This window comes from Phaenicophaeus curvirostris, chromosome 4 (genome assembly GCF_032191515.1).
Source record: "Phaenicophaeus curvirostris isolate KB17595 chromosome 4, BPBGC_Pcur_1.0, whole genome shotgun sequence".
NCBI lineage: Eukaryota > Metazoa > Chordata > Aves > Cuculiformes > Cuculidae > Phaenicophaeus > Phaenicophaeus curvirostris.
This window is the reverse complement of record NC_091395.1, coordinates 16956301-16983888: the sequence shown is the minus strand read 5'-3', so window position 1 is coordinate 16983888 and position 27588 is coordinate 16956301. Positions and strand designations below refer to the sequence as shown.

The 27588-nt window shown below is 40.6% G+C and overlaps 1 protein-coding gene across 4 annotated transcripts in view; it reads left to right on the top strand.

The window, feature by feature from the left end:
- WDFY3 (WD repeat and FYVE domain containing 3) overlaps nt 1–27588 on the top strand; it is a 166319-nt gene that overhangs the window by 14624 nt on the left and 124107 nt on the right. For all 4 annotated transcript variants that reach the window (XM_069855348.1, XM_069855349.1, XM_069855347.1 and 1 more), the window contains exon 2: nt 14268–14362. The gene's annotated coding sequence lies outside the window, so the exon portion shown is untranslated. The remainder of the gene's footprint in view (nt 1–14267; nt 14363–27588) is intronic.

Here is a 27588-nt window from a genome sequence, read left to right as displayed (position 1 = left end):
GCAGTAGTGTCTTAAGAGCGGACTGGAGTTGCTTTACTTTTTGACGAGGTAAAATAGCTCCCTGAGTCCTGAACATGAGAATTGCTCGTGGCATTTGCCAGAGAGCCAGGAGGGGAGCGTGGGGGCTGCTGCTGAAGTTGGTGCAAGGAGCACTTGGTGCAGCGCAGGGTATTCGCCAAAATTCTGAGTTGTGGCAGAGCGGTTAGGAGAGTTAAGTGGCTTATTTAATTCAGAGCTGAGACGTTATAGATAAAGCTATGCTGCTCTGTAGCATATTCACCATAAGGGGCTTTAGGGGTTGGATTACTGCTATCTGCAGCAATCCCTAATAAGGAGGGAAGGAGAAGCAGGATTTGGAATATGCTACTCTCTGGTTGTGGTGGTGTGGCCACTGAAATGCTGCTGTGACCTGGCCACAGCTTCTGACGTAGAATCAGAGAATCACCAGGTTGGAAGAGATCCACCGGGTCATCGAGTCCAACCATTCCTATCAAACACTAAACCATGCCCCTTAGCACCTCGTCCACCCGTGCCTTAAACACCTCCAGGGAAGGTGACCTAACCACCTCCCTGGGCAGCCTGTTCCAGTGCCAAAATGCAAATGGTCAAGACAATCAGCTGCAGGGGTAGTGCCAGCAAGAGGTGTGGCAGAATAACATGTTTTGTTTTCCCGAGGCAAGTTCAGGGCTGGTGCATTAGGTGGAGAAGAGTGGTCCTTTCTGTATTGCTAGTCCCTGAATAGCTTGGATGTATAGGATCCATGTGTGTTGTGACAAGCACATTTATGCAGGCTTTCAGGTTAGTGGCTTCTCCGTTTCCCTTGACTAGAGATGGTTCCATTCTCATTTGTCTCCTTAGCCCTCATTTGTCTCCTTAACTAGGAGCTGATGTACTGGAGTGTTGGCTTATGGGGATATAGGTTAGGCATCTCCCCTTCTTCCTAAGTTGATCTGTGTTTCCGCTGCAATACAGATCCAAGTATTTCAGCTTCTCTTCAAGGGAACCTGCTGGTGCCTGCAGTGGATGCTGGAAGTGGTCTGTGCTGAGCACAGGGGTTAATACTCGGAGTTGTAGGTGCGAGCAGAAGATTGAATATCTGTTCTAACTTCGCACGATCAGTGAACTTTGCAATATTCTGGACACTAGCTAGAATGTAACAACAGGGCCCCAAATGGCCAAGATGCCATTTTGGCATCATCATTCTGGTTTTTTATTTTTTTTTCTGAAGTGCCACGGGGCCTCTTGAGTTTTATCCAGATGGCTTTCAGGTTTTGGCAACTATGACATGTACTTCCATATCCGAAGAAATTCAGGAATATTGCTGCATCATGTCTTTGCTGACTCTGCAATGCAGCAGCATTGGGCTGTGAGCACAAATCACGGTGGGAAGATATAAACCTTCTGACCAGAGGTGAGAACCACCAAATGGACAAGACTTAGAGCAGAAAAGAGATAATCACAGAGAAATGCAAGTTTTAGATGAGGAGATAAAACTTCTGTTCTTTTGGTCCATGTCCTTAATGAGAGGGCTATAATAAGGCTAGAATTATCTTTATGGTTTCAGTGCTGGCCTCTTAATCAGCATGCAGTATCTTTGCGGTCTTTCACGCTTGAGTCAAACCTCACTTTCACTCTTTGTGCAATGCCACAACGCATAACCACACAGGAAAACCTCTTCAGTGTGAGTTCTTTAGTGATGTCATTCCTCATAGGTTGCTTTATCTTCATTTCTTTTACAAATACTTTGCCAATTCTACTGTAGGTATCTGCAAAATACCCAATTATAGGATTAGAATTGTGTTACTGTTTAGAATTTTTCAGTAGTTTATGGTTCCAGTTCAAGTGGTATGATGGCCACAGAATTCAGAAAGTTCTGCAGCAACAGGAGGGGTCATGTTTCTTGCAAGGAGGCATTAGGGACAGCTTTCTGCAGTGCCAACATGTCTTCTGAGAGCAGGGCTGGAAAAGCCAGGTGGTATATTCTTGTGGCTTGGCAGTAGAACACGTTGCTTTTTAGGGGAAATAGGATGTTTTTCAGTAAGGATTAACATAGAATTTAATGTTTTATGTTCCAGTAAGCTAAAAAGTAATATTTGGAACTAGAGAGGATCTTCTCTTTAGTAGAATTTAACATGTGGTAATTCATTCATTAGCTGCTCTGTACTAAAAGGACATTTGTTGCTTATTTGTTTTTCTAATGAGAAGAAGAACTGACATTGTGTAACTTCTCAGGCAGCAGTGATTATGCAACTGATCCTGTTATTGTGGAACTGAAGTCCTTCCTATTCCCTGAGCACCAGCTGCTTGTGTCTGGTTGCTGGTTCTTTTTTTTTTTTTATTTCCCACTTCCCTCCATCGTTATTTTCTTTCCTGTGTTGCTGTTTCCTTTCCTCTCCAGTGTCAATGAAGCAGTGGCTTGTTTACGTTTGTTTTTCAAGTCAGTGTGCTGCAAAATCAAACTACCCTTGTATATCACATGAATTATGAAGTGTGTAGAGAAGTGATTTTTTCATGAGAAGTAGAATTGCTTGATATTTTATATAAGAGAAGGCATTTGCTTTGATCTAAATGAGAGGTTATAGCAAATGGCCTTTCAATCTGAGGTCAAAAGTTACGGGTTCATGTTCTCACGATGTTAGAAGCATGTAAGTAGCTGGGTGTTTTTTCTTCTTTAAAAAGCAATTTTAATTCTTTTCCCACCCTCCACCCCTCCCAGGGTTAACCAAATAAAATATGGTACTCCTGTGTATAAGATGAGGTAGTTGTAAATCTCATGCTTTTGCAGCCAAGTGATCTCACTGCAGTGTAATAAAGGCAGGCGATATATTGTAAAAATGCAGTATATCTTACCCTATTCATGCTTCATTTTCAGTTCGCAGTTTTACATCGTGCTGTTTCCATTTCAGGTTATGTAGCTTCCTGTGACCTTATGTGACTGTAGATCAGCTGTTTTAATCCACGATAAACATTCAGAAAGCTGCCTGTACAATGCTGGATGCTGATCAAGAGATGGTAGAGTTTTAGACTGCAGTGCTGTTCTCCGCTCACGGATAACTAAGTGTATCATATATGAGTTGCAACAGAGGAGAAATAATAGTTAATCTCTGGGAACACACTGTTTGCTACACTGCTTGTGTTTCCATGTCAAATGTGTCATAAATAAGCTCTAGTGTTTAGTGCCCTGTACTGGGAAATAAATTGTAGATAATTGTTTAAGATCCTTACTTAGTTTGTGAGTCTTACACTAAACAATTACAGGAAATGCAAAGGATGCATTTTTTTGCTCAATGTCTGTACTGTGGCTCAGGTATTTGAGGAGATGGCAGGTTGTCTTCGGATTTGTGGAAGTGCTGCTGTTTGAAAGAAGTTGTGGTCCACTTGGTCCAAGTAATGTTTGTTGGAATTTCTTTTCCTGCAGTGACAGTATTCCTATCTGTTCATACCTCTGCTCCCTGAATTTCTTGTAGCAGGAACATTAACTTACGGCTTCTATGTTATGTTGAGTCTCAAGTATATCCTTGCCTCACTATGTACATTGAATCCAATTTTGGTAGCCGCATTTGTCACCAAGTTAATATTTCCATTTTTGTTGAAGTCTTTGCTAGAGTTCATACCTTAGCCCCGCATTTCTGGCACTGCAAATGGGAATGTATCTCATCAAGACTCCTGATACTTGGGGAATCCCAGAAAGTAATGATGAGAAGGGAAGGATTGCAAGGATTTTTCTGGCCAAAACCCCTAAAACCAATGAAATAAATCCAGGAAAAAACAGCTGGGTATCCTGGCTAGCTCTTTGTTACGATGCTGGCGGGGATGCCCTGGTCTAATGTAGAGTTCCCTAAAGTAATGCTTTTCTAAAGCCCGTAACTTTATGGAGAATTTTAAAATCACTCTTCAGACCTTCTCAGCTGAGGTGTTCTTTGGTTCTGATCCCAGAGTTCTCAGTAACCTCAGAACTTCTCCAAGCTGTATTTCTGTAGCTTTTAGGGACTGTCAACACAAGCTGTGAAATAGGTAAGTTTGTTTTGTTTTGGTTTTTCAATAAATAAATTGATGAATTTGGAAATGACTCTGTAACTCACTAGGTAGCTTTTATAGGTCAGAGAAGGCCTGACTCAAAACACTTGATTTGGAAAATATCACATTGTGCCTCTGCGCAAAACATCTTTGTGTCAGATTCGCATATGCAGTGTTTCCAGGTACCAAAACAAACACTTGAAGGACAGTGAAATGGAAGTTAGTACATGTGGTTAACCTGGACTTCAGCAGTATGTCAGATCCTTTTTGAGATACAAACCTGTCAGTTCAGGAATTTGCCATCTGAATTCCAAAATAATAGTGATATATATATAGGGGAGGGTTTTCAAAGGTATCTCTGTGCTGTCTGCTGCAGAAAAGGTGACTATTTGAACTGGTGTGTTCCTGGCATGCTTATTGTTTGCCTCCATGTCTCCGCTTTTGACATGCGATTCCTGCAAATGGTTCATCTAGCGTTTAGCAATATGATCCTTGAAGGTTCTAACTGCTTTCTAGCAGTTTCAGTGAATTCATGCATAGCTAAGTATGTGACTCTGCTTGTAGTAATGTGTTTGACAGGGTATGGATGAGTAACTTAAAAGGCTTTTTTTCTTACTGCTGTTTTTGAAAATAGTCAGTGGTCAAGCCAGAGATCTTAGAAATTGAACAATTTGGGAGGAAGATGATGTTTCTTTGCTGCTTGGAGCAAAGTGGTTTGATTTTTTTTTTTTTTTTTTTTTTTACTTTAAATCTTGTGGTTTGTCTTCAGAGTTGCAGTTGCCTTAATCTCCCCTTTTCATTTTGAGCCTTAGTGAACTGTTGAGTTTTGTTATTGGGGAGTTTATTTGCTGTTGAAAGGAATGAAAAATTATAATCTTACATGTGTTTCTAAGAAGTTGCAGGTGAGGGTTGGTACCAGTGTACATTAGTGTTAGGAACATACTGGAAAAGAAGAGCAGCTTAAGCTCAGTAATAATCTTGAAGAATATCTTGATATGTCATGTAACATCTCTCTTAATTGTTCAGATTTCTACATCTAACTACTAAGGGCATATACATGAAATGTTAAACCTCTTAAAAAAGAATTTAACCTGCCTATCTCAGCTTTGCTTTTACAAGAGTAAATCTCAACTGTGTTACCAGTAAGGAGAGACTTGAGAAGATGGTTGGACTTGATGATCTTGGAGGTCTTTTCCAACCTTAATTGTTCTGTGCTTCTAAGAATTTTAATCAAGAGTGATCACTCTATTTAAAGGCAGTTTACATGTCAAATCTTGATCGAGAAGAGAACCAAGATAGTGATGTTTCATTGCAAAGAAGGCAGAATATTAGTGCTATTTATTTAAAGAAACAAATTCAAGTTTGATCTTCTGACAGACCTGGGTAGCAATATAAAAATCTGTGGCGTTTGGAAGTTGAAAAGCATGTAGTTCTGCTCTCTTGGTTAAGCAGCTTTTTTTTTTTTTTTTTTTTTTAAAAAAAAATCAAACAGACAGCCAACCAGTCTGAAAAGTGAAGCTCCTATAAACTGGGAAGGTGGTGACATAAATAAGCTTAAGGACTTGTCTTGTATGGTGCTTCCTGATTCTGTGATACCTTTCTTGAGCTCTGTTTATATAAGTCTCAGCTTGTAAACATAATCATTCTGGTACCTTGCAGTGTTCAGCAGTGTTCCTCATTTCATCACTGAGAACTATAGACTCCTGATTGTGTTGGGAAAAGCCTATTTCCATCAAAATAGCACCACGTGAACTTTGGCTTGTAACGATTACTTTAATGATTTGGGCAGCAAGCCAAATACAACATTTCTTTACAGAATTGGTAGGAATTTACAGTTATCAAGTGATGGTTAGCTTGTGTCTTTATGATCAAATGAACTGTAAGGACACTGAATCTGAAAATAAATCTGGACAAAAATAAACAAGTTTAAATGGTGTTAATAGCTTGTACGCCTCACCCATTTTTAGCCTTCTTTGTACTTCATATTTGCTTATTTCTTACATAGAAAAATGGTAATAGAATTTTACGGTATTGGGTTGGTTTTCTGTATTCATTATGAATGTACTTCTTTGTATGCTTTGATTGTGGCACAAATATTTTTATCCAGAATGGTGCTTTTGCTGCTTTACTCTGATATTGCTAGTGCACAATTTTCGAGTAGTTCTAACTTTGCAATAGGAAAAAGGATTGTGATGAACTTAGATTGCATTTAGTAGAAGAGTACTAGGATTTTTTGGTTTTTGTAAGTCCTCCATACACATGGTAGAGAAACATTGTAAAAGAATGGCATTGGTGGTGGAGGAAGAAGAGGTTCTTGAAATTATATTCACAGCAAGTTGAGTAAGAATGTGTTAAGGGGAAGGAACAAGCTGTATCATTAAGTGGCTGCTATATTCCTCTATCTAAATGTGGTCCCCCTCTCCCTCCATCAGCAAAAACCCAAAACCAAACACACCATGCCTCACTCTCCCTGAAACCCAAGACAAAATTCATGCATACGCAAACTCAGTAACTACAGATCTGTTAGAAATACTTACTAATAAAGATATGATTCTGAGTCCATGGCAGCAGGTAAATCTGATATAACTGGAAAATGAGTTAAAAGTATGATGTTGATACTTTTCTCTTAAGAAAATGCATGCTGCTGGCCATTACCTGTGAGGCGATTTCTCCATGTTGCAGATGGACAAAAAGTAGATTCACAGAGGTAAGATTTAACTTAATGCGAGGTCAGTTCTTGCACTTAGGAAAGTATTACCTGAGGTACAGCATCACACAAATAGTTCTGCTGTTGTCAAAGGGCAGTTTACTAGGGCAGCTGCTTTTGGACTGCACCATAGACTCATCTAAACTTGAGGTAGGACCACTGAAATGTTGCTACGCCATGGTTCACTGTGCTGCTTGTTATGGAAGGGTTGTTGGAACAGGTCAAAATTTTGCTCCCACACCAGCGATGCTGGAGAAATTCTTGTCACAGGACTTGTGCTAGAGGATGTGATGGTTGGAATGGTTCTTGAAAAACATCCTTGTATTAAACTGGATGTGAGTCAAATATAAAAGATGCTGCAAGTCAGGAGGTCTGTATGCTTGGGAGGGCCTGTTCTCTGTCCGACATGAACAGAAAGCAGACATGCTATAGTACTTTCTCCTGTTTTGCATTTACTGGAGTCTTCTTGGGCTGTTATTCTGGCCCCCAAGCAACTGCCTGGAGAGAAAGCTATGTCCAAGTGATGGAAAGGTTACCTTCCCTGTTGTAGAGTAGTAGAATAGACAGGAAGCTGAAGGCTGTTGATCAGAGTTGAAAGAATCCCTACAGCTGAAAGCTTTGATGAAGTGGAGCAGTTAAGTCAACTGACTTTGCCCATTAAATGTTAGAATGGGGTGCTGGGATTAAGACTTGCTGTATATGTGACTGTGGGGAAAAGAAGATCTCAAGATCTCTCAGGTTGGAAGAAACCTCAACAGGACCAGGTTTCAGTGGGCTTGATCCTGTTGTGTCTTGAAAACTTCCAGTGTCTGAGATGGTACAGCTTCTCTAGGTTCTGTTCTGGTGCCCCTCTGTCCTTGGGATGGGGAAAATGCTTTTCTTTACATTTAGTGTTTTATCCATTGATGCCTGTTGTCTCTTGTTCTCCTGCCATGCAGTGCTGTGAAAAGCCTGGCTTCATCTTTGGTTTGCAATAGCCTGTGGCACCTTTTAATATAGGGCAGCCTTCAGTCCTTGTTAGGAAATTGTAACTTTGTGTTTAATTAAATAAATAAGAATTAATATCCGTTTGGAATTAATGATTGGGACAGCGTAGTGATACATTAACTACATTTTGCAATATAACATCAGTAATTGTAGCTATATTGACCAAGCCAGCATGTAGACATTAATTAAGAGGGAAAAAATCTTTATTCACTTTTAAGTGTATTATTTGGAACAACTCGCACACTTCCTTTAATAAAAGAAACAAGCCCCCCACCCCCCGCCCCAAGGCAGTTGAATATAGTACTTAAAATTATGTTGCAAGCCTCCAGATATCATCAAAGTAGCTGCTCTGTTCTTAGGAGTGCCAGAGCATCTGTCCTCTGGGGAGGTATCTGACCTTTGGATTTCAGAATTGTAGATACCAGTGATTTAGATAATCAGGGTTTGTCTCTGTATCCAGAGGGTTTTATTCATTCCTGTGGAGAGCTAAAGGATTAGCAGGGCATTAGCTTCCTGAAATAAACAAAAGAACCCTTTTCTGTTTTTCTAGGTTTTGCTTCCAATTTGATGTAGCAAAATGTAATTTGTTCAGAGGTTTGTTTTATTCTTCCATAAATAAAATAGTAGCTTGTATAACCAATACACGCTCACTATTTGAATGTGTACTTGATCTGATTAAGGGCCCTGTCTTTTGATATTTGATCAACTTACAAAGCATGTACACCATCACTAATCTTTATTTTAGAAGAGATGACCACTGTAGAAAGCTTGACTGTCCTTATCCTCTTGGAGGTGCACAGGCATAAGCTGAGAGGAACTGGACATAAGCAGCAACAAGGTAAATCACAGCTAGGATAAAAATTTACACCGTGAAGGTAGTCAAACTCTGGAATTGCCTATGGGATTTCCAACCTAAGAGATGCTCAGAACTCGCCTAGAACTCTGAGTAACCTGATCTAAGCTGACCCTGTGCTGAGCAAAGTTTAGACCACGCGACCTTCATAGATGCCTTCCAGCATATATCATTCTGTACTTAAATTTATTCCTATGATAGGAGTACTAGTGCTGTGACAGTAAGACGCAATTACTTAATGTGAAAACCTCTATGTAAAAAGATAATGCTTCTTATCAAGCAATTTAACTAATGAAATTCTATGTCACAGGTGACCTGTAAGTCAGTTGAGTGTATCTGTGTAGGGAGTATCTTGAGTTTAACACTGACAAATTGCAATGTATTTCTGTAAGAAGTGCATCCCTTTGCTGTTAAGGGCAGAACACCATTTATGGGTGATTGTGGATTAATGCATCCTTGGCAAAGACTTCTGTAAATTGAGGATTGAGTACAGTAGATGAGAACCTTCTGAAGACAACTTGAAATAAATTTTACTAATCTATTTAAATGTACATGGGTTTGATGGTTCATTTGGTGGGGGAATTAGCATTTATTTCCATTTGGAGCATCAGCTTATAGTAGTAGATATTATCAAAGAATGCAAATTAAATTAGGAAGTAATTAAAGAGAGAAGTAGCATCAAGCGTAACGACAATTTTCTTGTTCCTTTTTCAGTCTAATTTTGGCCTTGACTTAATGTAAATGTGCAGTTTATAGAGCGCTACTTCTTTCCAGTGACATAGAGATCGGAGGTTGCGTTGAAGTCTTCGTGGCGCTTTCAAGTGACTGTGGGAACACTAAAGTAAGGCTTGGGCTGTCCTTCAGAGCTTCCCTGCAGTAGATGAAACTGGATTTGTTTCCTTGACTTTCATTGTCTTGCTTTAAAAGAACTTGAGCTGTTGGTGTTAAACCTTTGTGTTTACCTTGTGCCAAATAGTTGCAAGTTATATTTTGGTGTTCTGCCCCTCTGTGTACTGAATGCTTCTGGAGGAGACGTGAATGCAGTTGCAGCTCGAGTAGTTTCTCTAGGGTGATGTCTCCTTTTATTTTACCTGGCTGGCATTTTGTATATGTATCTCCTCAGCAGTTTGCTGTATTGAGAAGAATCTGGCTGAAATGCAACCTATTTAAGTCTAGAACTTTTCAGTTTAAAAGGGGTTATTGTCTGAAAGGTGTCAGTGTGGTGCCTGAGATATCATCTGTCGAGTTCTGTATTTTGGATTGCTTTTAGTTCTTGGATGACTTCAGTGGAAAGGAGCATCATTTTAAGAGTTTTATCTAGTAAGGTAGGTGTGATGATCTGTCATTACTGCCTCTTTCATGAAGGTCCTCCCCTTTTCTGCTTAGTGTGAAGGTGTCTGTTTTGAGGGCTGGCACAGGGCTTGTGTCAGTGAGATATCTTTCTCCTCCCCTTTTTCCTTCCCCCCAAAGATGGTTAATTGTTGGGAATATGAGATAAAGCACTCGCGTTGTTTTAGCTTGGTTATTACTGGGATTGTCTGCTCAAACAACATTTCTGACATTGCGAGAAGTAGAGGCTTTATTTGTCTACAGTGCTTATCTGTTCTTATGTGTGGTTTTGGAGCTTGGAGATGGGACATCTGTGCAGGACTTTGTGCCCTGAATCAGGCTCTTTTAATTAGTCATAAAGCAGGGCCATTTATAATGCAGATGACTGTATCTAAGATCTTCTGCTTCCATCTCCAGAAAGTTGTTTAAGGTGTGGTGGTGTTTCCTCCTTTCCCCCAGCTGGTACCATCTTTCTAGTGTTGCTTGCTTTCCAAGCTGCATTATGCTTGCTCTTGGGTGCAACCTTTTTCACCTCTGACTTACAGCACTCCACCAGCTTGAGGATGCCCTTGGCTACTGTAGGAATAAGTATTAGCAATGGCCTTTCTGAAACTCAGTGCCCAGTGTTACCGCTTCTAGTGAGAAAATACTGTCTGAAAAACACGCAGTTAACTTTCAGAAAATGAAGTTACTTAGATGAGACATAGCTAAAGTTAGGAAACTGGCTCCAATTTAGCTCAAACCACAACAGTAACGTCTTCCTCGAATCCTCTCTGATGTAACATGTGAGTTTTGTAGCTTCACAAAATGTGGAAATAGATAGGAAAATACCTGGTTAAGTCTGAATAGGTTTCTGTTGAATACCCGTGATGCATAGCATAGAAGAAACTTGATGCTATTTTAGGGCTTTTGTGTTTGTTTATATTCTGGTGGCACCAGTATGGTATGTGTAAACTTCATAAATGTAGTTTATCCACAGAGCAATACTTGCAGAATATCTTAAATGAGGGGAACGCAGCTAAGCTGGAAGCCTGCAGAGCATTTGTATGTTTGTTTCAGAAATGACATGTACTAGAAAGCAGATTTTATGATCTTGCTTTACCAATTTGCTTGTTTGCGGGAACAGAGTGGTTTGTGATTGCAGAGATTTGTTCAGCGCTTTCTGTGGGATGTCTGGTGAGGGCACCAATCAAATTCTATTTGATTTTTTTTAACTATAGAAACAGTGCCTAGAAGTACTGAAATATTCAGTTGAAATGAAAATAGAGACCTAACTAAAACTCCTGGTGGAATACCTAGTGGGATGCAGGAGTGCAAATGTTTTATGTTACAGCGAGCAAATTATTTAAAGGATGAGGACAAAAAAGTAATGGCAGCGAAGAGAAATTATTCAAATTATGCATACGTGCGTATTATTAGAAGTGGATTTAAAGTAATCAGCATCAATTCTGAAGAGGAATGTTTGGATAAGCAGTAGTCAAAATTCAGTTGACCGTATTGCTTTTCTTAACAGAAAGATGTTTCTAATGAAAAAGTGCATTTATTATAAAATATATGCTGACCCAATGTATTATAGAGTTCAAAAAAACCAAAAGCTTTTATTCATCTGATGGAAAAATATTTTTTATAATCTGATGTAATTATACAAACTACAGAAATTAACTTTTTCAAGAAATGCCTACAGAGTGAAACTCGTCTGAAAGACCATCTTCTAAGTTTGATGGTCACTGCTGTGCAGTGCCGCTTATGTTTTTATTGGTCATGGCTCACGCTGGTCACCCTAATATTATGTGTTGAAAAAATAATTGCAAAGGACATGTTGTAACCCTTGGAACCGAAGGAAGACCTTGGGTGCAGCAGGGAGCTGTATGTAAGCCATGGGCGGGGGTGTTTTTGTGACTGAAACTTGTTTTCTGAATGACACTTGATTTCTGGAAAATAATGCATGTCGCTACTGCCAGAGCTCAGTGGTGGGTCATGAAAATGAAGTGACTGAGAACTGGGAGTGTGGCTTCTCCGTTGTGCAGGTGTCTGCTGAATCGCATGCTGCCTGTATGTTATCAGTGCAGATGTGTTCTGGTGGATGAGAAATCCTGAAAGTATTTGTGTTTCAGTTCAAGAGGAAACCTGTCAGCTTTTTGATACACTTATTACTTGTCATTTACTTTTTCATGAGGTAGTTGCCTCTTCATATGCTTTTGAAATGGCCGTGAGAAGACACCTAATATGAAATGGGTATTTTGGGTCTCCTCTATGCTTCTCTTCCATCGTGGGTTTCGGCAGCCTCTGGATAGTGTGGGATCTGCAAATGAGAAATCCATTCGTCAAAGAGCAGGGTGCTGTGTGTCTTCTCACTGCATGTCTGGAAAGGTGCAGTCTGATTCAGGGTGAACCAATATTCCTTTCTGCACCCATTCGTGGACAGAGATGGGTAAGGAAGCCTGTAGACAGTGCCACCATGGAGTTCCTTCTGTGCCTGCATCCCACCAGCAAGTCCGTTGGCCCTGCAGAGGGTTTAGAACCTAGTTCAGATGGAGAGGAGGTGAATGCCCTAAGAAATCTCTAGGAAAAGTAGATTTGAGCCTTGACTGTTTGGACAAACATAGATCCTTTCCTGAAACACGAGGAGGAAGGGGTTTGTTTTCAGTGTTTAACATGCCAGTGTATTTCCCAGAGGCATTTCTCCTTTACAGAGGAGACTCAATTAAGCAGGAGGTAACTGTGGGCCTGCGGTTATGTTGCCCAGGCCTGGTATGAACCTGGAAGTCCACGCTGGCAGAGAAGCAGCTAAGGAATTGCATAAGTCATAGGCATGAATGCAGCGACACACGTGAGGATGGATTCTACGATATCTGCTGGTCTGAGTTTTTATAGTTTATTTTACCTATGGTGGCCACTGCAGGTGGGTTGCTGGAGCTAATCTCCTGCGAAAATAATTAATTGGATGCTGTGTGGCCTGTGGGAAGGAGGGGTAGATGAGCCAAAGTAGTGAAGATGCTATTGAGGATGCTAGTGGCGTGAGTGCATGAAGTGCCTGAGCAAGTGGATCCCTCTGGAAATGGAGCTCATTAGCCTCTCATCCTGTGCAGGGCAGGGGAGCGTTGATATATTTTTATAGTTTGCTCAGGTGCCTTTATCAGTTTCCTGGATTAAACTAGGAGTATTCTTTCTAAAAGCAGGCCTCATTCAACAAGCAAGGGCCCTGAGTCTTTCAACAAAATAAACACAGTTTAAAAACTCCCAGGAGTCCCAAATGGAGTACTTTGTTAATTGACTTCCCTTCCTTGTCCTTGGAGTAGCAGAGGGTTTTATAGTCATGAACGATGGAGTTAGGAGAGAACTTTACTTTACCTGTTAATTCTGAACTCTTGTGCTTGCCAGCAAGTTACTTAAGATCTTAGTGCATACAACAAGGCTGTAGCAAAATTTCAAGTTTGTCCCATGAGTACCATTCCCTCACAAAACCTTTCTAAGATACATGATACCGTGCTGCTTTTTTTGACCTGTGTCAATTTCCCTCCCTGAAATCTTCCTTGCTTCTTTTAATGCACTAAATAATAAACCAAGAAACTATGTGAATAGCATAAGGCTTTCCCAGTTGCTTTATTTATGCCTGTACTGTGTAGGAACGCCCAAAGTGCTAGTGTTGAATGGGGCAGACTGGAAATCGGAGATAATACAATGGTCTGACCTCTCATGGCTAACTTAGCAAGGTGCAGCATTTCTCCAGTTTTTTGCCAGGTCCAGCAGTGAATAGTGCTGATTTTGCTGCCTTTCCCACCTGCCTTGGGTGAGTGGGGTAATCTTGTTGTGGTGGATTCATGGAGTCATGCTGAAGTGAGGTCAGGCTCGGTGCACCTTGTTGACTTGTGTGTGTCCACTTGTAAATTCTGAGATAAACATTTTGTAATTCCAAAAAAAAATAGGTGCAAAAACCAGGAGAAAGGCCAAGGAAAGCTGTGTGCATTCAGTAGCTCACAATTGCTCACTTGGGTTTGGGTCAGCGCAGCTTAGTTCTTATTCCCGTACTGTAATGATGAGAAATCACTTAGTTCCTTGGAGGGATGCTCTTGCTGATCACAAACTGTCAGTGCATTAATTACTCAGCTTGCACTTTACAGTAACTCTCCTAGCAGTTCATGTGCTCTCAGTGAGTATCACTTAATTGGGAAGATAATGCTTGTTAGGCTTAATGTTCTGTGTCGATTTCTACTTTGTTACAGCTCCTTTTCCAGGAGCTATTTAAAATATTCCTTAGGTTTGTCGAAGTCCAGTTGTCACAGGGGTGACTGCTCTTCCAATTCAGAACAGCAAAACTCTGTGATTATATTGTAACATTTTTATTCTAACATTTTTCCTTTTTCCTTTACCTAGTGAAAGAACAGCTTTGGTGTTGAAGAGAAACCTTGGAAAGGAATGAGCCCTGTTCTCTTGAAGATGTTTGCCCTGATCCCAGGAATGCTGTAGAGGTTAGTGACATGAATGCTTAAGAGCTTTTGTAGACGTTTCCTTTTAATTTGTAGTTGGCACGCTCTTCAAAAAATTCTATGTGAATCAGTTCATTTGCCTGTCACAGAGGTAAATCAGGCACTGTCAGAACACAGGCAGTTTAAAATTGCTCTACGCTAACAGAATTTAGAGTTTTATCTGTAGATGCTGTAGAAATGTATAGCTGGATGGTCACATAAAGTTGTGTGATGCGATATGTTTCAGAGTCAAGCTGCATTGAACTCGGAGGTTTTAATTGATAGGCTTAAAAGAAAAAGGCAACAATGGTCATGAAAAACTCAAAAAATAATAATGTACTAAGTCTCTCATTTTAACTTGGAGAGAAGAATACTTCTCCTCTTCAGGAGAATGACAGGTTGGGAAAGGTCCGTTCGGTATCCACACAAAGAAAATGTTATCTCTACTTTTGCCTTGAGTGACTTGAATTTTCGTTTTATATCATAGTTCCTTTGGATTATGTACAAGCTGGGTAGGTTGCTTGCTGTGAGTGTTTTTTCCAATAGCTACATAGTCCTGCAAATATTATGGCATACAAGATGCCTCCTCTTGCAAGTAAAATACTGTCTAGTTTACTTTCTCATTGTTTGTAACGCTAAAGAAGATTAAATTGATTTACCACCTGATGGATTTCTTTACCAGTGAAGTCAAAAAAGCTCATACAACTATCAAATTCAGTAGTGCTTTGTTTTGCTGATGCAAAATGAATGTAGTGAGTAAAATTTGATGGAGGGAGGGGGAAGAACTAGGCATATTGAAGCTCTCTGAAACAAAAGAAGTGAATTTCTGTAGCAGCAGTTGAGTTAAAATCTGTTAAACCTGTTTGCCTGCTGCAAAGGTTTTATAATCTTCAGTAGCTTATTGTAAAGCATAGATTTGTCTGGTGTGGCTACTGATGAGTAATGTCCGAGCTTTGCTAGGTCACCTTTTAACATACAGACCCACATAGAGCAAGAATTAAAAAAAACAGTGGAAAAAATGCTGTAGCGCATCAGAGAGACAAAGTGAAGAGGTGACCCAGTGGTAAAAGACCCACGCACAAGGAAATGCTAGTTGACATTGCTCTTTGAAGTGTGTAAAGCTTAACAGCTGTTCTTGTAAGCGGTGCTGTTTCTTGCAGAGAGCTTTAGTTATTCATATGTTCTCATCACCTTTGTCTTATCCATGTAAAACTCAGAGTTGTGAAATGTTCAAGGAGATGGATCACTTTTACTTTAACAAAAGCACACAGACAAAAACCCCAGAACACATCCTTCCATATAAAATCCTGCATTCCAACGTCAGTGTTTTCATTCTAGTTCTGTGCTACTTCTTCAGTCTCCCATGTTTTATTCATTAACAAAAAAAAAAAAAATCTCTTCACAAGGGGATCTGATAGTAATATGTTTTTGTTCACTTTCGTAGAAAATACCTTGCTCCTTTCAACTTATTTTTGTTTAGATTTTCTTTATAAAAATATGTTCTACTTTATGCAGAATAAAAAAAGATGAAGGGTTCGTCTGCTCTCGTTAGTCTCCATCTTGACTTAGGAAAGGCAGTTTGTTTCAAGCAGACTGAATGCAGGCTGTTTTGTGAATGTGAAGACTGTCTTATTATTATCATGATCTGCTGTTCAGATACTTCTGTAGGAAGTACTTCCTTGGCACTATATGCATCTTGTTCTTCCAGTTCCAAGGATGTGCAAGAACTGGCAGAGCTTATTAGCTTGAGTTTAGCACTGCTGTGGTTGTATTCTTTTCAGACCTGAGTCTGCCATACTTGATACGGTTGGACAGTCTGTGGGGCCACGTTGAGTTTATTTCCAGCTGCAGCTACATGGTAAAAGTTGTGATGTGGTTGATAAACACATGGAAGATAATAAGATAAGGGAAAACAGCGAACCGACATGAATTTATCAGGGAGAAAATCATATGAAGCTGTTTACTTTGCTTCCTTGGTGGATGAATTGGATTGCTCCATAAGGGAGAGAAGGGATAGAAATGATAGAACTTGAAGTGTATAAGCGTTTGAAGGATGTTTTTTTGAATGTAATACATGTAGTGATTTTTTTAAGAAAACAGAATCTTCCTTAAGCCACTGTACTGCAGGAGCAAAATTTATTAAAAATGTTTCAGTGGAGTAGTTAACAGGGACTTGGGATCACCTGGAAAGGCATTTCAAGTAGGCTTCCTTACTAGCTACTCTGTCTGGATTTGTCAATAATGGCATCCGTCATTTAGATGGTGGAGTCTACTTACAAAATATGCAGATGATGTGAGTTTGGGAGTAGACAGTATGGACACCACAAAGGGTTTATATTAAGGTGTTTAACTTTAATTGGGGTAAGCTAAGTGTTTGTGTGTGTTCATTTGATGTGACTCACCAAATGTTTTTGTTACACTGCAGTAACTCAGTGTATGCAGCCTGAGTATATTGAGCTTACTAAGTTGGATGGCCTCTTCCAACAATCACTTTTGTTTGTGATACTTTTCTATTCTTTAGTAAAATTACAGCACTGAAACCTAGTACTGGTATGGAAATGGTTGTTACCCTAAAAAATGGTGTAGCTGAATTTGAGTTCCTGGGACACCACTGAGTTACACCTGTGGAAGGTAAGGTTAGCAATGCTCTTGGAAAGTCCCAGCATTTTTCTCTTAGCTGGAGGGAAGCAGCTTAGTCACAGTGGAGTAGGCAGCTGCTCTTGCAGGTTTCTAGCAGTGCCACCTTCCCTGCCTTTTCTCCGATGGCATAGGAACAGATCCAGTTAGGCAGCTAACACCAAGACTGCCTCCCGTGCTTTGGTCCCCATAATGCAGCTGAAGAAGCTTGTCTGGGCTTTGAAAGCAGGCTACTCCTGCAGCCCCTTTTTGTGTGTCTGTAAGCAGAGTCCAAAACATATGCTGCTATCTGAGTGGCTGTTTGTGGCTCAGGAAGGATGGATGGGTGTGAGGCAGGGAGAAGCAGTGCTTGAGGTGTTTATTAAATGGATCATTTGGCGTGTGAAGAGGGACATGAGAGAAAAATAGCTTCTGTGTACTTTTTGCTAGAGCACTGGAGGAGTTACCGGTGCTTCCCTCAGAACCTCAAGCCTTTTTCCTTGCAGGACTTTGCCCTAATGTTGGTTGTATGGTAGTAATTACTTTTGTCTGCTGCAGAGAGAAAATGTACGAGTAGGGAGGAGTGACTGGTTTCCTTGAAGAGTTTTTATAGAAGGTATGAAACGTTGAAATATTTGTCATCTGGGATGGTGTTGAAGAAGTCTGAGCTTTTTTTAAGCTCCTTGTGATAGAAAGGGATGTTGGCATGCTGTTATGGTGTTTTAGTTTCCTGGGTCCCTCAGAGGTATGCACCAATATTTCACATGGGGCAAATAATTTTTTTTTAGCAATAGATTAGTACCTCAAATGCATTTGATGTATTCCTGCCTATTGCTGAAGCCATGGGCTCTCATGGAAGTGAAACATAGTGAGGGAAAAAGTTATCTCTGAGTTTCAATCTGTGGAGATGCTGCTCTCTGGTTCTGTAATCCCTGCTGCTGTTTTCCTAACTTCTTGAAGTATGGCTTTTGCTCTTTGGTATTCTAGCATGTGCTTTTCTATGAAAACTACAAATTAAGTTGGTAGTAGGTACACCTTAGGACCAGAGACCTGGTGCACCAGTGGTGTAAGTGAAAGAGCAAGAATGCTGTGAATGTTTCATGCCCCTCTTATGTCCTAAACAGAGGGTGTTGTAAGAGCTACTAAAGGTAAGTGATAGCCTGTGAAAGGCAAGCCTTAGGTGGTCCCTTGGAAAGACTCTAGGTCCCATGAATTGAAATAAACTGGAGACACGGTAAACCCAGTTTTAAAGCTTTCTCTTGTTTGATTTTAACTTCAAAAAGCTGCCCGGGAGAAATCTCAAAGGCATGTTCCTATAGATGCAGGAATAACTGTTCCAAGTGCTAAAAGATGAAACTCTGATGTGCAGCAATTTTTATAAGGGAGGAAATAACAATGAGGAAGTTGACTGCTGTCTTTGCAGTGAGAGTTTTAGAAATACAGTTTGCTCTTCAGCATTGCTGCAAGGTCACATTTTTTTTAAAAAACAAAACAGAAAAACAATGGAGACAAAAAAATTCACCCCTGTAATATCTTCATGAAAGTAGTGGTAGCAAGAGGCTGCTGCTCTCAGCTTTTCTCCATGGTTCAGGAGGATGAAACTTCTTCCTGTGGTAGAGATCAATATCTTAATACATCTTCTATTGAGCCCCCTAATATGGAAGCCTTGCACAAATAATTCCTCAAAGAGGGAATGAACAGCTACAGAGAAAGGCTCTGTACCTGTGCTGAGGTACGTCTTTGTGACTGCGTTGACTTTCTTGCTTCTGTGCCATTTGTCAGAGCTGAACCCGGCCACTCTTTTGAATGATGCCATCTCTTGAACTTGGTAACAAGTGTGAAGTCATCACTGTGACTCTGCAGTTACTTTTCAGCATGCAGGATACACTCTTGTGCCACAGGCTGTCGTTACCCAGCTGAGTCGTGGGAATGTGTGTGTCTGTGCATGTGCATTTTATGTAATATGTAACAGTGTTTATATAAATCCGTTTACTCCAAGGGCCTGAATATTGCTACCCCTCTGAGGTCTGTGTGGATTACTCAGGTTTTAAAGCATCCTTTCTTTGCTCAAATTTAGCTATTATCAAACAAGTTGATATAAAAAGCTCAAACACCTTTTTCTTTCTCTTGCTCCTTGTTCCCAGTTTGAGTAACCTGGAGTGTGTACTTGAGGGAACATTTGCAAATTCTGACAGAGTAGTAAAATCAAATTAAAGGATGGATTACATGGTAAAAATGAAAAGGAATGTTATATCCAACACAGAAAAATGAGGCTGTGGCTGTAGCTCTTTTTACCTAACAAATTAAGAAAATCAACTCTGATCACCTTCAAAATAGTTCCCATCTGAGTTGACACACAGCTGCATATGACGCTGCCAATGTTCAAAGCAATTCCACAGTTCATTTTCTGAAAGCCTGTTGAGGATCTCCATTTTTGCTTTCACATCTGCTGACAAAAAAATGGGTTCCTTTGAGCACCAACTTGATCTTTGGGAAGAGGCAGAAATTGGAGGGAGACAGGTCTGGTGAATAAGGTGGGTGCTCAAGCACAATGATGGTGCTATTAGTTAAAAACTTCTTCACAGACCAAGCACTGTAGGCTGGTGCACACTGACGTTTTTCAGCTGAGGGTAAGAAAATATCTGTATTTGAACACTTGTCCACTCGTACCAAGTGAAGCAATTGAATTGAGCCTTGTTTTGACCATGACAGGTTAGAACATGTTCTATAAGCATCTATTTGTCCCCTTCCCACTCTTGGTTTCCAAGCTATAGGGTTAGTCTTTTTTTTGTGTCAGACCTTGTATATGGATGTACAAGAGAAGCCTTTGTTGTGGTGCCCCTGCAATTAAATCCTAGCACTGAGCATTTATTTACCTGATATTTGTTTGGCAATGCGTTGCTGGGTTTCACTCTGTTTATTGCATTGTGCTTATCTTAAAAATAAACAAGTGCTTTATGCTCATTCTGAGCACTGCTTACTGTTAAAGCTTAAGAGGGACACAAAACTAGGGAAAAGGGATAGCATTGAAGAAGTCCTGTCTTACCACTGGTGGAAAGCAAGTTCTGTCTGCAGCTTCTGTGCATCCTGCAACAGCCAAGTGCTCTACAGGATGTCCAAGTGAGTCCACACGCTCTCACAGATGCACTGCAGAAGCCAGGACTGGTAATAAATAACAACCAGCAAGTAATTTCTGTAGCTGTAAAGGACATTGAGGCATATTTGATATACAATTACTGTCTTTGGTTTTTTGCTCGTTGTTGATGTTTTTTATTCCTCCAGCAAGGAAGGATATTTCCTTAGTGTGTGCGTTGTGCATATGTGTAGATGAATCTAGGGTAGAATGGGAATAAACTCAGCTTCAGTAGTTGTACTTATATTGTGTGGATATTCAGACTCTTTTCTGGGATAAATTTCTTTAAAAAGCAGTGACCGCTGCTGTCTAGGATGATCATTTGAGCATCCTTCTGTGGCACTGGGAGAATTTTTTTCGGAGAGCTGCAGCTTCAATCCTGATTTGTCTTCTTTATATTTGGTTATTACTGGAGAAGGGAGATAGTGTGGTGAGACATAACACGTGAGTAACTATAGGTATTTGATAATGGATTTCCTTGGGAAACCCTACCAATTTTGGCTTGTTCTTGTTATTAAAACACAAGGAAACACTTAGCCTTGTTGATATGAGGCAACTGTTTTGAGCATGGTGCTGTGCATGAAAATAGCATTGCCAGCTAGAATAGCAAACGCTCTTTAAAAAAAGAAGAAAAACAGGCATGAAAATGTAAAGTTAAGAAAACTCACATTGCAGCTGAACTAGATTCTGGTAAAAAATATCTCTTGTACTCCTTTAATTTTTCCAGAATAATTAGTTTTGTTGTAACTGAAATATAAGCAAATTTACTTTCCTCTGAGATAAGAAGAGCAGGGAAAATGTCGCCTTACAAATTCATGTGTAAGTGGTGATACATCATACTTATTTGCAGTGACTGTGCTGCTGACCAGATGCCTTTGTACTCAAGCATCCAGTTTTCCATCTGCTGCTTGTGCGATTTTGATTTACTTCTGTAAAGCAGCTGTATCAGTTACTGTAGCTTGGGCACTGGAAGGCCAGAGGAATCCCTTCCCTTCAGCTTTGTGAATCCCTTCCCTTCAGCTTCACAGTCCCTCCCCTTCCCGCATCCTCAGGCTGGCCGGGAGGGCCCAGCTGTGCTCTGCCATGGGACCTGCCTGGGTGCTGGTACGGCTGGCGCTGCGAAGCTGGCGAGGGCCACCTGACTGTCAGAGGGACGGGTACCAGCGAGGGGCTGGCACTGGCCTGCAGGCAGAGGAATGCACTGTCTCCTATCGGTGTTGTCTTACAAGGAGAGGATTTGAAAACCAAGATGCTTGCACTGAACTTTGAGAATTCGAGGTACGATGAAACCGAGATGAATACAAACTGCTTGTATTTCTTTGCATGGCAGTTTTCTTCCTCCCTCACACTAACAGTGAATTACACGACTTGCTTCTGTGAAGTTGTACTTCTTGTTGTCTGACTCTACTGGAGTTGTACTTGCTGTTATAAAAGAGAAACCGAACTGAATGACAAGCTGAGAGTTAGTCAAAATATAGCAATATTTTGAATAATTTCAGTAATGTAACTGCATAATTCTTTGTGTTTAGGATATTGACTGTACAGAAGTACATGAAAGATAAGTAGCTTACACTTGTCATTCTACCTAAGAAGGAAAATAATTGGCTTTAAGTGTGCCATGTGCACAGTGTTCAAAATGCAAGCCTGTTCTCAAGTGTGGTAGTTCTGCTGTGAAGCAAGCCATTGTCAACTTACATTTCCAAGAATGTTGTCTAATATAACAAAGTTGGAGAAGAACCCATCATATTAAAAGAGTAATTTGCCGGTCTCTTGAGTGCTATAGTCTTCATTTTTTCCCTTTGTATAAGAGAGGCTCGCTTTTTAGGCATTTCTAGCTGTCCTATTTAATCTTGCAGAGGAACGTATAAACTTCTGTCGAGAAAGCCTTTATTCACTGTGAAATATAATTTCCATTTTGGCATTATTGTCAAGTGAGAGTAGAACGTGGGTAATGGAGAGGAAAACAAAAATAGGTTTGAAAGTAGTTATGGTAAATAATACATACACTAACCCCATTTCTGGCAATAAAAAATAAACTAAGCATGAATTTTTAAAAAAGTTGCAGCTTTGTCCCTGTATGAGAGACACCAGCTTTAATGTCCAAGAATGTAGACATCCACTTTGGTCATGTGTTATAGTGTGCTAGTGAACACCAGGAAAAATATTTTGGCAGTGCTACATACTTCATTGAAAAATTGGAGAGAACTGGAAGAATGTGTTCACTTGAGCAATTAATATGGCTTTAAAAGTCTGCAGCTTTAGTCTGCTTTGTGGATTTTTGGTTTGGGGGTTGTTTGGCAAGTGGTGTGTGGTTTTTTCTTTCTTTTTTCTGTATTATCTTTTATCTGACATTCACTGCTGGGGAATGGAAATCCTGTGGCTCTAATGAGGCACTTCCAAATCAGAAGAGCTGTATCCTGCTTATGTTCTGTTCTGGTCTTCCTTTGCAAGCCTCGTAGCCCTCTTGACGGATTCTGCCTGATCATCTGAGAGCAGCAACGTCTCCTGCGTGTTAGTGGGCAGATAGATCACTTTCCTGTAATGAAAGACTTGCCATCAGCTATTGTCCCCATGAGCAGCGTGGGGAGGCTGTTTCCAAAGCCAGGACTGGGAGACCAAGGTGATATCTACCTCTGCCCGAAGTCCTCAGGGCTCAGTGTGGTGTTTGAAGGCTTTGAGATGGAGATGGGTCAGGTTGCTTTTATCTGCAACTCAGGACTATCGTCCTCAGAGTTGCCCAATGGAAAAGAGGCGGGAGAGGAGAAGCAGCAGCAGAAGAGAGGGGAAATGAGGAAAGACAGTGCTGTTGTCTCCCTTTTTAAAATACTTTGATTATGTGAAACGTAAGAATCTTTACTGGTTTTCCCAGTGGCAACGCATCTGCTGGAGCAACGCAACCGATGAAGGGTCTAGAGAACAAGTCTTATGAGGAGTGGCTGAGAGAACTGGCATTGTTTAGTCTGGAGAAAAGAAGGCTCAGAGGAGACCTTATAGCAAGGTGGAGGTCAGTCCCTTCTCCCAAGTAGCAAGGGATAGGATGAAAGAAAAAGGTCTCAAGTTGAGCCAGAGGAGGTTTAGACTGGATATTAGGAAGAATTTCTTCACTAAAAGTATTGTAGAGCACTTGCACAGACTGCCCAGAAAAGTGGTTGAGTTCCCATCCCTGGTATTTAAAAGACACGTCGATGTGGTGCTTAGGGATATGGTTTAATAGTGGACTTAGCATTTTTAGGTTTGTGGTTGGACTCGATAATCTTATAGGTCTTTCCAGCTTAGATAACTCTATGATTTCTGCACTGTATATTATAGAATCATAGAATCATAGAACAACCAGGTTGGAAGAGACCCACCGGATCATCGAGTCCAACCATTCCTATCAAACACTAAACCATGCCCCTTAGCACCTCGTCCACCTGTGCCTTAAACACCTCCAGGGAAGGTGACTCAACCACCTCCCTGGGCAGCCTGTTCCAGTGCCCAATGACCCTTTCTGTGAAAAATTTTTTCCTAATGTCCAGCCTAAACCTCCCCTGGCGGAGCTTGAGGCCATTCCCTCTCATCCTGTCCCCTGTCACTTGGGAGAAGAGGCCAACACCCTCCTCTCTACAACCTCCTTTCAGGTAGTTGTAGAGAGCAATGAGGTCTCCCCTCAGCCTCCTCTTCTCCAGGCTAAACAACCCCAGCTCTCTCAGCCGTTCCTCATAAGACCTGCTCTCCAGCCCCCTCACCAGCTTTGTTGCTCTTCTCTGGACTTGTTCCAGAGCCTCAACATCCTTCTTGTGGTGAGGGGCCCAGAAATGAACACAGGATTCAAGATGCAGTCTCACCAGTGCCGAGTACAGAGGGAGAATAACCTCCCTGGACCTGCTGATCACACCGTTTCTGATACAAGCCAAGATGCCATTGGCCTTCTTGGCCACCTGGGCCACTGCTGGCTCATGTTCAGTCGCTGTCAACCAACACCCCCAGGTCCCTCTCCTCCTGGCAGCTTTCTAGACAGACTTCTCCTAGTCTGTAGCACTGCACAGGGTTGTTGTGCCCCAAGTGCAGGACCCGGCATTTGGCCTTGTTAAACCTTTATGCAGGTTTAACCTGTATGTTAAACCCTTATGCAGCACTTGGTTCTGGGGGAGGTCAGTGAATGTCTTTGAACCATCCTAGTTTCAGTGTAGGGGAATCCCATGTAAGAAAAGTCAGTTCAGGAGCAGAGCATTAAACGACATTGTCCACAGTGGGGAGCTTCTCCGTGGTGTTTGTAGAGGATTCTGTGCCTGGCGGCTGTAGAAGGTGGTCAAGTTCAGCAGCTTCCTGTTGGTGCAAATACACAGTGCAATAATGCAGTAGCTGGAAGAGATTAGTTATGGTCTAAAAGACAGTATTGGTGTGCATGCAAATATTTCTACTGCTTTTCTGTTCATCTCTGGTCTCAATTGCCAGTTACAAAGTCTTGGACTGTTTTGTTTTGTTTTCTACTTAAGATGAACATGCAACTTCAGAGAGATGATTATTCACCCTTATTTGCTTCCTTTTGCTTCAGAAATAAACAGGCATTTGTGCACAGGGTTTAATGCTGATCTTAATGCTGATGCACTGCTGTTTCTGTTGCACTGGTTTGGGTTTTTTTGACTAGATGGTAGTAGAGGGAGGAATTTTATTACATCAGCCAAGCATGTGCTAGTAAGATCATTTTGTTGTTTTTCTTATTCAGGTTGTTAGAAACAAGGGCATGTCTATGGAGACAAAATTTGCAGGTAACAGGCTTCTACTTATTGCTCTTTCATGTGTAAGATTCCTAAAGGCATAAGAAATACTCAGCTTTTTTACATGGCTGAAGGAAGTTTATGCTTTAGATTGCTGTTGGGAAATAAAAACCACCACCGCAGCAAAAAATCAGGACCCACTTTGCATGATACCATGCTCCTTTTGTAAAAATTCAATTGCTTTTTTAGCTAAAAATCAGAACTGTGCTTGCACTGTTGTCATCAAGCGTGCTGTTGGGGACTAGCTTGTTCAGTGTGTGTCCTTCCTGCTTGGATGTAGCAGCATGTTCCAAGTTGCAGGTTTCCTTCTCCATGAGTGCCCCACTTGGAAAGGCAAACGCACCAAATGCACTCTCGACTGTTCCTAATGACAGCTCATTGTTTCGTTTTTGATTGTAGTAGAAGAACTTTTCTAGGAAGGCATTTTTACTTTGCTTGTTCACTGCTAATGCAAGTGCCACTCTCTGAAACAGATTTTTTTTTCAGTTTTTTTTTTTTATGCCTTCATTTTTATCTACATGCCAACCAGGCACACACTTATCTCTTGAGATCACAGATTATTTTGTTTGTTGTTTTTTTGTGTCTCCCTCTTTTTTTTTTTATTTTTTTGAGGGCTTTCTTAGCAGCATTTCCTCTCCTGAATGCCCTGGTTTAGTCATTGCCATGCAGTTCAGGTTGGCAAAGCAAAATTTCAGTTCTGCTCTGTTCCCAGTGGGCTGTAACCAGCATTCCGTTTGTCCAGTTAATGCAAATCAGTTTATTCAGGCCTTTTTAAAACAAACATAAAAAAACCCCAAGAAAAATGGCATTCAAAGATGCTGAAGATATTTTACCACAGAACATAGCAAAACTTATTAATTATAACTTGCTCTCAAAAATATTGAGGAAGCAAATAACCTGTTCTGGTTTAGGTTGTATTTTTTAACCACTTATTACCTATCTTTAATAGTATCCACCAAGCTTTTCCTGACACTGCGTAGATTAGTTGTTGCATAAGCTTTCAGAATAGTGTTCTGGATCTGAATAATAGGTGGATTCCTCCATTTCAGATGATTTTACTGAGGTGCTAATGTTTCTGAGATGTTTCAGTACTTCCAGCATATGTTCAGAACCAGAATGATGTTCCAGTACTTGCTTTCCTCCAGTATGTTTCTTGGCTGTACTGAGGTTTGTAGGATAATCTGAGTTTGCTTTCCTGTTTTCTTGTCACCTCACAGTTGTGAACAGGGATCATTCACACCAGCAAGGTGTCCTGTTACAAAGCTCCAGATTAACACGAATCCGGTATATTTTAGTTCCCAAAAGAAATCTGCTGCGTTTATAATGTGTGCAGACTCAGAACACAGAAAATAAGAATTTTTATTCTCTCAGATTGAAATTTGTTAACTTACCAGGCATAATTTTCCTGTGAATGAGTATTCCAAAAATGTGTGTCAGGGGAGAAATTTCTGTTAGTTTGGTTCTTATCTTTCATGTCTGTGCTTCAGCCAGCATGTGCTTTCCTTCTTCCTGTCAGGATTTTTGTGTTGCACACGTCAATCTCCTCACTTACCACGTTTCTCTGGAAAATTGTGTCCTCTGTGCTCCTTGAAGGAGCGGAGGAATTGTATACCCAGAACTAGTTGAGACTTCATTGCAGTCAGAGCTGGACTGCCAGCTTGAGACCACATTGGAACAGGACAAAGGAGTGGAAAAAATATCTTAGGAGTTTGAGTGCACAAACATGAGCAAATAGTTTCTTGGAGCCTGAATGTCTATGAATGAACCACCTGAATGTGCTAATGCAGGTCTTTCCTTTCAAAATAATACCTGTTTTGATCTTTACTGAAACAGATAATTAGGATTAATGAAACATTATCTTTTTTCCTGGAGCGACCATTCTTCATCTCCTAAAGCAGAAAGGCTTCTTTTATACATGAAGTTTGGTCCTCAACTCTGCAACAGCAATATAGTTTTCCTTGCACAAATTATTTAAAACCTTCTTCTGGAATAAATACGAAGGGTTTTTTTCTGACCTAAGGAGACGCCATGGGGTGAACAGTTTGAGGTATGGAACTGTAGACTTGCTTCATGGCTAGCAAATCTGAACTGCTTTTTGGAGATCAGACCTGTGTTTATGTGTGGATGAAGTGATTAAAGACTTCACACCGAAATCCACAGAATAAGCTGTGTAGAACACAGCAGGTAAATGTGGGTTTTGGGTAGCCTTGGGGAAGGGCTGTATTTCTTCATCTGGTTTTGTGAAGATATGGAAGACCATCTATACTGTTACAGGTACCTCAAAGACAAGGTTTTCTTTACCTCTTAGTTAGATGTTGGATGTTGATGCAAAATTTATTATGTGCCATTTGGCTTCTGAAATGTGGCAATTACTCGTTAAAATTCCCTGACCTTTTTCAAAGGCCACCTTTAAACAAGTGGTGGATGTATCTACTCAAGTGCTTACAAGAGCAGAATTACCTTTCTGTTCTCTGGGTAGTATGTGGTAGGTCAGGATGAAATGAGAATTCATCTTTCGTTTCAGTTGAAAAAGATGTAGAGCAGAAAATGGAAAGGCAGAAACCTTAAATGAAACTGTGGTCAATCTAAATAGTCTGTATTGCAGCTTTCTGGCAGTTTGCTTTGTGGGCATTTGTAATTTAGCTTTTTCAGTTTATGACTGAACTGCAAAATGGGAGTCCTTAAGTCTTGTTAAAGGCTTGCATAAAGAAAAGCAGTAC